Below are 12928 nucleotides of genomic sequence, written 5' to 3'. Positions count from 1 at the left end.
GTGTCTCAGTGTGTGTTGTGTCTCAGTGTGTCTCAGTGTGTGTTGTGTCTCAGTGTGTGTTGTGTCTCAGTGTGTGTTGTGTCTCAGTGTGTGTTGTGTCTCAGTGTGTGTGTGTGTGTGTTGTGTCTCAGTGTGTGTTGTGTCTCAGTGTGTCTCAGTGTGTGTTGTGTCTCAGTGTGTGTTGTGTCTCAGTGTGTCTCAGTGTGTGTTGTGTCTCAGTGTGTGTTGTGTCTCAGTGTGTCTCAGTGTGTGTTGTGTCTCAGTGTGTGTTGTGTCTCAGTGTGTGTTGTGTCTCAGTGTGTCTCAGTGTGTGTTGTGTCTCAGTGTGTGTTGTGTCTCAGTGTGTGTTGTGTCTCAGTGTGTGTTGTGTCTCAGTGTGTGTTGTGTCTCAGTGTGTGTTGTGTCTCAGTGTGTGTTGTGTCTCAGTGTGTGTTGTGTCTCAGTGTGTGTTGTGTCTCAGTGTGTGTGTCTCAGTGTGTGTTGTGTCTCAGTGTGTGTTGTGTCTCAGTGTGTGTTGTGTCTCAGTGTGTCTCAGTGTGTGTTGTGTCTCAGTGTGTGTGTCTCAGTGTGTGTTGTGTCTCAGTGTGTGTGTGTGTGTGTTGTGTCTCAGTGTGTGTTGTGTCTCAGTGTGTCTCAGTGTGTGTTGTGTCTCAGTGTGTGTTGTGTCTCAGTGTGTCTCAGTGTGTGTTGTGTCTCAGTGTGTGTTGTGTCTCAGTGTGTCTCAGTGTGTGTTGTGTCTCAGTGTGTGTTGTGTCTCAGTGTGTGTTGTGTCTCAGTGTGTGTTGTGTCTCAGTGTGTGTGTCTCAGTGTGTGTTGTGTCTCAGTGTGTGTTGTGTCTCAGTGTGTGTTGTGTCTCAGTGTGTGTTGTGTCTCAGTGTGTGTGTCTCAGTGTGTGTTGTGTCTCAGTGTGTGTTGTGTCTCAGTGTGTGTGTCTCAGTGTGTGTTGTGTCTCAGTGTGTGTTGTGTCTCAGTGTGTGTGTCTCAGTGTGTGTTGTGTCTCAGTGTGTGTTGTGTCTCAGTGTGTGTTGTGTCTCAGTGTGTGTTGTGTCTCAGTGTGTGTTGTGTCTCAGTGTGTGTGTCTCAGTGTGTGTTGTGTCTCAGTGTGTGTTGTGTCTCAGTGTGTGTGTCTCAGTGTGTGTTGTGTCTCAGTGTGTGTTGTGTCTCAGTGTGTGTTGTGTCTCAGTGTGTGTGTGTGTGTGTGTGTGTGAGTGTGTGTTGTGTCTCAGTGTGTATCTGTTTGTCAGCAACACTCCAGACAACACAAGCGGACAGACAACGTGATTCAGTGATTGTGTGTGTGTGTGTGTGTGTGTGTGTGTGTGTGTGTGTGTGTGTGTGTGAGTGTGTGTAATTTCTGTCTCAGTGTGTTTGTGTGTGTCTACAGTAGACCGCACAAGTGGACAGAATAATTAATTGAGTTTGTGAACTTACTTACAGGGTTTTTGTGTGTGTGTGCATGAGTGTGTGTGTGTGTGTGTGTGTGTGTGTGTGCATTTGTGTGTGTGTGTGTGTGTGTGTGTGCATTTGTGTGTGTGTGTGTGTGTGTTTTTGTGTTTTTTTTTGTTGTTGTTTTTTTTTGTGTGTGTGTGTAGTTTTAGTGGTCAGCGAGGTTGTAAGCACCATGATTTGATATGTGTGTATGTGAGTTCTGTCTCAGTGTGTATGTATGTGTCTGCAACACCGTAGAAAGTACAAGCAGACAGGTAAAGTAAGTTATTGAGAGTATGTGTGTGTGTGTGTGTGTGTGCCTTGAGGAGAGAGAAAAAAAGCAAAGCAGGTTAAAAGAAAAAGAAAAAAGGTTTTGGGTATAAAGAGAGAAAGACAGACAGCTAAAGGTAGAGTGAGTGTGATAGACAGACAGACAACTAAAGGTAGAGTGAGTGTGATAGACAGACAGACAGCTAAAGGTAGAGTGAGTGTGATAGACAGACAGACAACTAAAGGTAGAGTGAGTGTGATAGACAGACAGACAACTAAAGGTAGAGTGAGTGTGACAGACAGACAGACAACTAAAGGTAGAGTGAGTGTGACAGACAGACAGACAACTAAAGGTAGAGTGAGTGTGACAGACAACTAAAGGTAGAGTGAGTGTGATAGACAGACAGACAACTAAAGGTAGAGTGAGTGTGACAGACAGACAGACAGCTAAAGGTAGAGTGAGTGTGATAGACAGACAGACAGCTAAAGGTAGAGTGAGTGTGATGTATGAAATAGGAAAAGGAGGGAGTGGATTTTCTGCTTCAGACTGGGAAGGTAGGCAGCTGGTTTGGAAGGAGGGGGTTTTACCGTGGTAGAAGGGAGACTTGGAGAAGGGTCTGATGACATGAGACTATGATATGTGTTCGTTTGTTCTTTTACTTAACGTCTATCCACATACGTGATTTTAGACGAAAATCCAGTATCTCCCCCACCCCACCCCACTCATGCCTTAAATCATTATTACTTTCCCTAAATGATGTGTGTGTGTGTGTGTAGGAGTCTTGGAGAACAGTCCAGTGATTTGAAACTGATTGTGTGTGTGTGTGTGTGTATGTGTGTGCATATATATAGAATACCCCCACAGGTGAAAAGATTAATTTGTGTGCGTTGAAATCAGGTTGTGTGATCAGCATTTCAGCTGTGTTTAGCGTTCCAGTTTTTTGTTGGTTTTTTTTTGGGGGGGGGGGGGGGGGGGGTTGGGGGGGGGGGGGGGGGGGGGGTCACAACAGAATTTCTCTGTGTGTAATCCAGGCTGCTCTCCCCTGGGCGAGCATGTCACCACAGCACAATGCCACCCATATATATTTTTTTTTTTTCTTTTCTTTTCCTTTTTTGCTTGCCAGTGTGATTTGTTCTACTATCAAAGAGGATTATTTTCCTACAGAATTTTGTCAAGGTGTGACCCTTTTTGTCGCTGTGGGTTCTTTTCACGTGCACCAAGTCTGTGCTCCACATGGAGCCTCAGGTGTGTCATCTCATCCGAATGACTAGCACCCAGACCACCAAAGTCAAGTGGAGAGGGGGGGGGGGGGAGGGAGAGGGGGGGAATAGAGTGTGTGCGGAGGGGGGTGAGGGGAGGGGGGGTGAGGGGGAAGTGAAACTCTCGATCCCTACATGGGACTCTAGTCCACGTCATTCACGTCCTGTTTGGGGCGCTTTACCTCTAAACCTCCACTCCACATTTTTACAAGTCTTGATACTCTGGTGGTGAAACAAGTGTGATACAGCAGTAGATAAATTGTCAGGAAAGACGTAGAAGAAGTCACACACAGATGATGAAAGAAGTTGATACAATAGTAGATCATTTGTCAGGAAAGACACAGATGTCCCACACAGGTGGCGTAACAAGTGCGGTACAGCAGTAGGAAATACAGAGTGATATTTTGAAAGACATGGACAGCAAGAGGAAGAGAGAGAGAGACTGAGTAAGGGAGAGAAATACTTGTGGATATGAGCAGAGAAGAAGAAAAATGTTTTGGCGTTTACATAAGAAAGAGAAAGGTTTGCTGCATCATTTACGTTAATAATAATAATAATGGTATTTATATAGCGCTGAATCTTGTGCAGAGACAAATCTAAGCGCTTTCACACCAGTCATTCACACACATGCGTAACTCTAAAACTGAAGAAACTGAAGACAAGGAAGAGGCAGGGGAGGGAGGCTATCTTGTGAAGAGGTGGGCTTTTAGGCCAGACTTGAAAGAGCTGAGTGTGGAGACCTAACGAAGCGAAAGAGGAAGTTCATTCCAAATGCAAGGTCCAGAGACAGATAAAGAACGGCGTCCAACAGCAGAGTGTTTGAATCTGGGTATGCGTAAACAGAGGGGATCCGAAGCAGATCATAGAGACGGAGATGGAGCGTAGAGGTGAAGGCAGCCACAAAGATAGGAAGGGGCAGACTTGTGAATAAATTTATAACATAACGTTGAATCTCTTAACATCTGGAAGTGCGTTGTATATTTTTCCGCAGTTTTTTGATGACTTGATAATATTGTTACATTTGACCCTTGTTTACAGTTGATGTCGGTTCAGAGATTTGTTGTTTGAAAAAATGTCAGTGTTTTCTAGCTATTTGGCATTCTTGGATGGATGTCAGTGTTTTTTTCAAAGTCAAGCATGCAAATTTTACTCAGGCTTTTCTTTGTGAGAGACGGAGAATCGTGTGTTTTACTTTTGTTCTGTTTTATTTTGTAGTTTTTGTGTATTGGAATGGTTGTATACCTCCTGGTTTTTGGGTGTTTTTTTTTTTTTTTAACATTTTGGTAATTAACCAGTCACTCGTTCAGTCAGACACAGAATCAGTTTTTCATTCATTTATTCATTCGTTCAGTCAGACACAGAATCAGTTTTTCATTCATTTATTCATTCGTTCAGTCAGACACAGAATCAGTTTTTCTTTCATTTATTCATTCGTTCAGTCAGACACAGAATCAGTTTTTCATTCATTTATTCATTCGTTCAGTCAGACACAGAATCAGTTTTTCTTTCATTTATTCATTCGTTCAGTCAGACACAGAATCAGTTTTTCATTCATTAAGTCACACTCGTTCAGTCAGACACAGAATCAGTTTTTCATTCATTTATTCATTCGTTCAGTCAGTCACAGAATCAGTTTTTCTTTCATTTATTCATTCGTTCAGTCAGACACAGTCAGTTTTTCATTCATTTATTCATTCAGTCAGTCAGTCAGCCTGAACAAATCCTAATTCACTCAGTCATTCTCATCATTTGTTCGTGCAATCAGCCAGTTTTGTTGTTGTTGTTTGTTTATTGCTGCTGTTGTTGTTTTGTTGAAATGAATTGAAAAAGCAGACATAAAACAAGGAAAGACTAGGTCACCACATGACCTTAAATGGCATGCACAGAGTAGTTGGAGCCTCTTTAAAAAAACAAGTTTTAAAAGTCAGTATACTGGATAAGATATAGATACTTCAAAAGACTTCTTTTTTTTTACCTGTTAAAGATGCAGCCTTTTTAAAGTACCTTTTTTAACAGGAAAAGAGTACAGTTGTGCAAATAAAGAACGGGAAACAATTGTTTTTTCTTTCCTTTCGTGTCATTATAAAAGCAAACAGTTTTTCTTCTCATTTTTATTTCTCTCTCAATTTTCATTTAATCGTTTATTTATTTGCTATTATTTTTTATCATTTATTTATTTTCTGAAGGCCTGACTAAGCGCATTGGGTTACGCTGCTGGTCAGGCATCTGCTTAGTAGATGTGGTGTAGCATATATGGATTTGTCTGAATGCAGTGATTCCAATGGACCTGACCTGAACTTTTTCTTAAAAGCTTCTGTCTGTCTTGCATATGTACTTATGTCTTCTGTCTGTTTGTTATGCATATGTACCTATGTCTTCTGTCTGTCTGTTATGCATATGTACCTATGTCTTCTGTCTGTTTGTTATGCATATGTACCTATGTCTTCTGTCTGTTATGCATATGTACCTATGTCTTCTGTCTGTTTGTTATGCATATGTACCTATGTCTTCTGTCTGTTATGCATATGTACCTATGTCTTCTGTTATGCATATGTACCTATGTCTTCTGTCTGTCTGTTATGCATATGTACCTATGTCTTCTGTCTGTTATGCATATGTACCTATGTCTGTTATGCATATGTACCTATGTCTGTTATGCATATGTACCTATGTCTTCTGCCTGTTATGCATATGTACCTATGTCTTCTGTCATGCATATGTACCTATGTCTTCTGTCTGTCTGTTATGCATATGTACCTATGTCTTCTGTCTGTTATGCATATGTACCTATGTCTTCTGTCTGTTATGCATATGTACCTATGTCTTCTGTCTGTTATACATATGTACCTATGTCTTCTGTCTGTCATGCATATGTACCTATGTCCTTTCTCTCATTGAGGAAACACAGAAGAAGAAGAAAAAAATGTTGAAGCAGTCTTTCTTTTCCTGATGAATATTTAGAAAATAACTGTCCACCTTTCGTGTTCCGTCCATTGATGAACACAGCAATGGAAATACAACGAAAAATCGTTAACCGTGTCTTTACAAGATAATTATTCCCATCACATGATTAATTCACTGCCTCCGTGGGTGTAAATCGCTGTGGGATCTTTAACCTTTGACATTTTTAGTTCAGACGGAGCTATGAGAATGGACTTGAGCCATGATGGCTTTCATGATAGTTTCATCAGATGCGGTTGATGGCGGCGTGTTGTGTGTGGTTTTCGGAGGGTTGAGACTTGAGAGAATTATGTTGATGTGTTATTTTCATACCCAAGGAGGAGGATATCTCAGGGCAGAGATGTTTACAGTGTGTTCCATGCTGTGTGTGTGTGTGAGTAATTTAAAATCAAATCTGGGTGATGACTGAAGATTTGAAACTTGTCATCTAGAATTAGATCTTGGTAATGACTAGAGATTTGAAAGTTGTCTTGAGATTTGAAAATTGTCATCTAGAATTAGATGTTGGTGATGACTTGAGATTTGAAAATTGTCATCTAGAATTAGATCTTGGTGATGACTTGAGATTTGAAAATTGTCTTGAGATTTGAAAATTGTCATCTAGAATTAAATCTTGGTGATGACTTGAGATTTGAAATTTGTCTTGAGATTTGAAAATTGTCATCTAGAATTAGATGTTGGTGATGACTAGAGATTTGAAAATTGTCATCAAGAATTAGATCTTGGTGATGACTGAAGATTTGAAAATTGTCATCTAGAATTAGATGTTGGTGATGACTTGAGATTTGAAAGTTGTCTTGAGATTTGAAAATTGTCATTTAGAATTAGATGTTGGTGATGACTTGAGATTTGAAAGTTGTCTTGAGATTTGAAAATTGTCATCTAGAATTAGATCTTGGTGATGACTTGAGATTTGAAAGTTGTCATCTAGAATTAGATGTTGGTGATGACTTGAGATTTGAAAGTTGTCATCTAGAATTAGATGTTGGTGATGACTTGAGATTTGAAAGTTGTCTTGAGATTTGAAAATTGTCATCTAGAATTAGATGTTGGTGATGACTTGAGATTTGAAAATTGTCATCTAGAATTAGATCTTGGTGATGACTGGAGATTTGAAAATTGTCATCAAGAATTAGATCTTGGTGATGACTGGAGATTTGAAAGTTGTCATCAAGAATTAGATGTTGGTGATGACTGGAGATTTGAAAGTTGTCATCAAGAATTAGATGTTGGTGATGACTTGAGATTTGAAAGTTGTCATCAAGAATTAGATCTTGGTGATGACTGGAGATTTGAAAGTTGTCATCAAGAATTAGATCTTGGTGATGACTGGAGATTTGAAAATTGTCATCAAGAATTAGATCTTGGTGATGACTTGAGATTTGAAAATTGTCATCTAGAATGAGATGTTGGTGATGACTTGAGATTTGAAAGTTGTCATCAAGAATGAGATGTTGGTGATGACTTGAGATTTGAAAGTTGTCATCAAGAATGAGATGTTGGTGATGACTTGAGATTTGAAAGTTGTCATCTAGAATGAGATGTTGGTGATGACTAGAGATTTGAAAGTTGTCATCAAGAATTAGATGTTGGTGATGACTGGAGATTTGAAAGTTGTCTGCTTTACACTGCCAGGTTAGGTGGTGTTTTGTTGTCTTGTCCAAATCTTTGGGTCACAGAACTGGGTTTTCCTTTGTTGTGCTCCATTTGATGTTTTAGGTTTGTTTGGTGGTTTTCTTTAGCTTTTGGTATTGGTGTGATGCGCGCACGTGTCTGTGGTGTGTGTGTTTGTGTGTGTGTGTGTGTGTGTGTGGTGCTTTTCTGTTGTTTTCTCCTGCCTGAAGAAAGTGTTATTGTGTAGTATTAACATTATCATTTTTTATAACACTTTTTATTTAATTTTTTTTATTATTTTTTTTTATACTGCGTTGATCATCATGTGATATTTTCCCAGGTTTTTTTTTTGTGATTTACAGTATAGTTATCATCAGTGTGTGTTTTTCATCTTCAGCATTTTCTTTGATTTAAAAAAAAAAGAAATTGTTTTTCTTCTTTTTTTTTCTTTTTTTTTAAATTTTATTTTATTTTATTCTTAGAATGGAGTGTGTTGGTGGTATTTTGATGTTTGTGTCATCTGTTTATGTATTTATTATTTTATTTTGGTGGATGTTATATGCTTATTTGTATTGTAATGTCTTTATTTATGTTTGTCTCATGTGTTTAGATTGTTCATTTCCAGATGGGTGTTTGCCTCCCGTCATGGTTTTGTCATTTTGGGGTGGTTGGTTTTTTTGTGTGTGTTGATATTTGGTTGGTTGTTAATTTGTAAATGTCTTCATTGATGTTTATGATGTCATCTGTTTTCTGTTGTTTTTAGTTTGATTTTTATATTTATTATTTTGGTGGATATTATTTGCTTATTTGTAAATGTCTTCATTGATGTTTATGATGTCATCTGTTTTTTGTTGTTGTTAGTTTGATTTTTATATTTATTCATTTTGGTGGATATTATTTGCTTGTTTGTAAATGACTTTACTGATGTGTATGTTTATTCATCATTTGTTTATCTATCTGTGTTTGGATAGATATTTGATTGCTGTTTGTTTATATGTGAACATCTTTGCTTGTGTGTGTGTGTGTGTGTGTGTGTGTGTGTGTGTGTTGTAGTAAAGAGCAGTGCACTCACACACACACTGCAAGCGAAGCTCTCACCTGTATAAACTGTATCATTATTATTATTATTTTATCGTCGTGGTGATTGTCATCATCTTTTGTTGTTGACTTTGTTGCTGTTTTAATTAGTTTGAACCTGTGTTCAGAACTGTGCTTGATTACATTTTTTGGGGGTGTTGATTTAACAATCCTAAACATTTTAATTTTACAAAATAGATTGCTTAAAACCCCTCAGTTCCCTGTTTTTGTTTTAAATGACATGTTTGAAAGGATTTATCGGCTTTACATTTAAGAACAACAATTAATATGTGTAATTTTGACATATACATAAAGAAAGTGAGCCCGTGCAATCACTAGCAATGTTGTCAAGGACAGAGGTCAAATATCAAGCTCACAAAATGACCTATTTACAAGATGACCTACTTTGCAGTTAACCCCCATTCCCTTTTTTTTTTTTTCATTCCAAATTCCTGTATTGGGTTGCTTCCCTTGTTGGTTCTTTTCCCCGTAGATTATACAAGCAAAAACAAACTGTATTCATTCAGCACAAACTTCAGTATGAAATAGATTAGCCGTTGTTGATAATTTTCCAGTGCTTCAGACATGCTCAAAGCGGTGCTGCTGTTAAGTCCTTGACTGCTGACTGTTGATGGGAAGAAACCAGTGTGGTGTTGGCTTTAAAGGCTGGGAACCACAGGTTGACTTTTGTGTGATGTCGTTGATTTTGCTGAACAAACGTTGTGTAGTCTCACAGAGGAAGGAATCCAGTTTCAGACTGGTGACTGAAATCCTGACCTGTGAGCTTTGTCTGTTAGTTGTGGTGACAGCCCTTCACTGACATCCTGACCTGTAAGCTGTGTCTTGTCTCAGTGAGGTGACAGCCCTTCACTGACATCCTGACCTGTAAGCTGTGTCTTGTCTCAGTGTGGTGACAGCCCTTCACTGACATCCTGACCTGTAAGCTGTGTCTTGTCTCAGTGAGGTGACAGCCCTTCACTGACATCCTGACCTGTAAGCTGTGTCTTGTCTCAGTGTGGTGACAGCCCTTCACTGACATCCTGACCTGTAAGCTCTGTCTGATCTCAGTGTGGTGACAGCCCTTCACTGACATCCTGACCTGTAAGCTGTGTCTTGATCTCAGTGAGGTGACAGCCCTTCACTGACATCCTGACCTGTAAGCTGTGTCTTGTCTCAGTGAGGTGACAGCCCTTCACTGACATCCTGACCTGTAAGCTGTGTCTGATCTCAGTGTGGTGACAGCCCTTCACTGACATCCTGACCTGTAATCTGTGTCTGATCTCAGTGTGGTGACAGCCCTTCACTGACATCCTGACCTGTAATCTGTGTCTTGATCTCAGTGAGGTGACAGCCCTTAACTGACATCCTGACCTGTAAGCTGTGTCTGATCTCAGTGAGGTGACAGCCCTTCACTGACATCCTGACCTGTAAGCTGTGTCTTGTCTCAGTGAGGTGACAGCCCTTCACTGACATCCTGACCTGTAAGCTGTGTCTGGTCTCAGTGAGGTGACAGCCCTTCACTGACATCCTGACCTGTAAGCTGTGTCTTGTCTCAGTGTGGTGACAGCCCTTCACTGACATCCTGACCTGTAAGCTGTGTCTGATCTCAGTGAGGTGACAGCCCTTCACTGACATCCTGACCTGTAAGCTCTGTCTGATCTCAGTGAGGTGACAGCCCTTCACTGACATCCTGACCTGTGAGCTGTGTCTGATCTCAGTGAGGTGACAGCCCTTCACTGACATCCTGACCTGTAAGCTGTGTCTGAAATCAGTGAGGTGACAGCCCTTCACTGACATCCTGACCTGTAAGCTGTGTGTGATCTCAGTGAGGTGACAGCCCTTCACTGACATCCTGACCTGTAAGCTGTGTCTTGTCTCAGTGAGGTGACAGCCCTTCACTGACATCCTGACCTGTAAGCTGTGTCTGATCTCAGTGAGGTGACAGCCCTTCACTGATATCCTGACCTGTAAGCTGTGTCTTGTTTCAATGAGGTGACAGCCCTTCACTGACATCCTGACCTGTAAGCTGTGTCTGATCTCAGTGAGGTGACAGCCCTTCACTGACATCCTGACCTGTAAGCTGTGTCTTGTCTCAGTGTGGTGACAGCCCTTCACTGACATCCTGACCTGTAAGCTGTGTCTGATCTCAGTGTGGTGACAGCCCTTCACTGACATCCTGACCTGTAAGCTGTGTCTGATCTCAGTGAGGTGACAGCCCTTCACTGACATCCTGACCTGTAAGCTGTGTCTGAACTCAGTGAGGTGACAGCCCTTCACTGACATCCTGACCTGTAAGCTCCGTCTTATCTCAGTGAGGTGACATCCCTTCATGTTCAAGCATATTTGTCAGCAGCAGCTGATGAAAGGGTGAAAGGGTCCTTGTTTTCATTATTTTTTTGTTGTTTGTTGCAGTTTGTTTCGCATTGCCCTTCCCTAGTTTCATATTCCGTTGATTTCTTGTGGAGTGACAACAGAGCATTGTTGTCTGGAGTTCTTGGAAACTGGATGTTTGTGTGTTTTCAATGCATGCTTGTCTTCACCTGAAAGTGTGTTTGTGTGTGTGTGTGTGTTTATGCATACATGTGCATGTGATTGACAGTTTGTTGACCAAGTGAACTTTGATCAGTTGTGTCTGTGTGCGTGCAGACATGTGATTTAATTTTATTGTTTGAAGGGCTCAAAATAACAAGTCACCATTTGGCCTTTGATGAACTCGCTCCGATGCTTGCATTTGAAACTGTGGCCAGTGTTAACGCTCACAGAATTGATGAGGTTATTTATTTTGAGAGAGAGAGAGAGAAAGAGATGGAAACTGTGAACTGAAGACAGGAAAGGCATACTCACTGACTCTTGTCTGCTTCTCCGTGTGTGTGGAGTGTTACGAGTCGACAAGTCTGCTTCTCCGTGTGTGTGGAGTGTTGAGTCGACAAGTCTGCTTCTCCGTGTGTGTGGAGTGTTGAGTCGACAAGTCTGCTTCTCCGTGTGTGTGGAGTGTTGAGGAGTCGACAAGTCTGCTTCTCCGTGTGTGTGGAGTGTTGAGTCGACAAGTCTGCTTCTCCGTGTGTGTGGAGTGTTGAGTCGACAAGTCTGCTTCTCCGTGTGTGTGGAGTGTTAGGAGTCGACAAGTCTGCTTCTCCGTGTGTGTGGAGTGTTGAGTCGACAAGTCTGCTTCTCCGTGTGTGTGGAGTGTTGAGTCGACAAGTCTGCTTCTCCGTGTGTGTGGAGTGTTGAGGAGTCGACAAGTCTGCTTCTCCGTGTGTGTGGAGTGTTGAGTCGACAAGTCTGCTTCTCCGTGTGTGTGGAGTGTTAGGAGTCGACAAGTCTGCTTCTCCGTGTGTGTGGAGTGTTAGGAGTCGACAAGTCTGCTTCTCCGTGTGTGTGGAGTGTTGAGTCGACAGTTTTATTTATTTCTTCTGCAATCCCAAGTCAGGTGCAAGGTTCTTTTTTATGTTGCAAGTATTAATTAGAAAGTATGTGTGTCTGGTGCAAGGTTCTTTATGTTGCAAGTATTAATTAGAAAGTATGTGTGTCTGGTGCAAGGGTCTTTTTTATGTTGCAAGTATTAATTAGAAAGTATGTGTGTCTGGTGCAAGGTTCTTTTTTATGTTGCAAGTATTAATTAGAAAGTATGTGTGTCTGGTGCAAGGTTCTTTTTTATGTTGCAAGTATTAATTAGAAAGTATGTGTGTCTGGTGGGAGAGAGGTGATGGGGAGGCTGTGGATGATTGGAGGGGAGGTGGGGGGTGAGGTCAGGAGGAGGGAGGAAGGGTATGTAGGTATTTTGTATTGTTTCAAAATCTTGAAACATTTTTACCTCCCCCCCCCCCCCCCAAAAACAACAACAGAGTACGTTTGTCTGCATAGTGGGATGGGATGGAAATGGTAACACACGTCGGCTCACTTGTACATACATGTATACGAGTGAAAATGGGAGATACAGCCCTTTGAAGGAGATGGTTTTTGTTTTCTTTTTTTAATTGTTTCTCCCACGTTAAACTTGTCTGTCAATTGTCTGGCTGGTTATGTAACCCTCATACTGCATGGAGTACGTAGATATTTTAATTCTTTTTTTTTTTTTTTTTCAAGTGTTGACTTTGGAACAGAGCATGTCCATGCTGATATAATTATATATGTGTACAGTTAGAGAATCGAGAGAATTGTCAATGATCCATTTGTTATTGTGCATGTGCAATATGTATTGTGCAGTATTTTGAAAAGTGGTTTAAAAAAAAATTATATATATTAAGAAAAAAAAAAAGAAGAAAAAACAGTGATGAAATAAAAACAGTTTAAAGTTCAACAGGAATCTCAGATGGTA

General features: G+C 40.7%; 1 long non-coding RNA gene across 2 annotated transcripts; it reads left to right on the top strand.

Annotated features, from left to right (window-relative positions):
* Positions 1-11817: 11817 nt before the first annotated feature.
* LOC143277061 (uncharacterized) lies at positions 11818-12438 on the top strand. Of its 2 annotated transcripts, none has more exons than XR_013053673.1 (2): positions 11818-12100; positions 12257-12438. It is a non-coding gene; the product is annotated as an uncharacterized LOC143277061 (long non-coding RNA). The 2 variants fall into 2 exon arrangements; XR_013053674.1 differs by having other exon boundaries at positions 12204-12438.
* Positions 12439-12928: the final 490 nt, after the last annotated feature.

This window comes from Babylonia areolata, chromosome 33 (assembly GCF_041734735.1).
Source record: "Babylonia areolata isolate BAREFJ2019XMU chromosome 33, ASM4173473v1, whole genome shotgun sequence".
In the NCBI taxonomy this organism is placed as follows: domain Eukaryota; kingdom Metazoa; phylum Mollusca; class Gastropoda; order Neogastropoda; family Buccinidae; genus Babylonia; species Babylonia areolata.
Note: the sequence above shows the minus strand (reverse complement) of the source record. Positions and strands in the feature narration are given on the sequence as shown.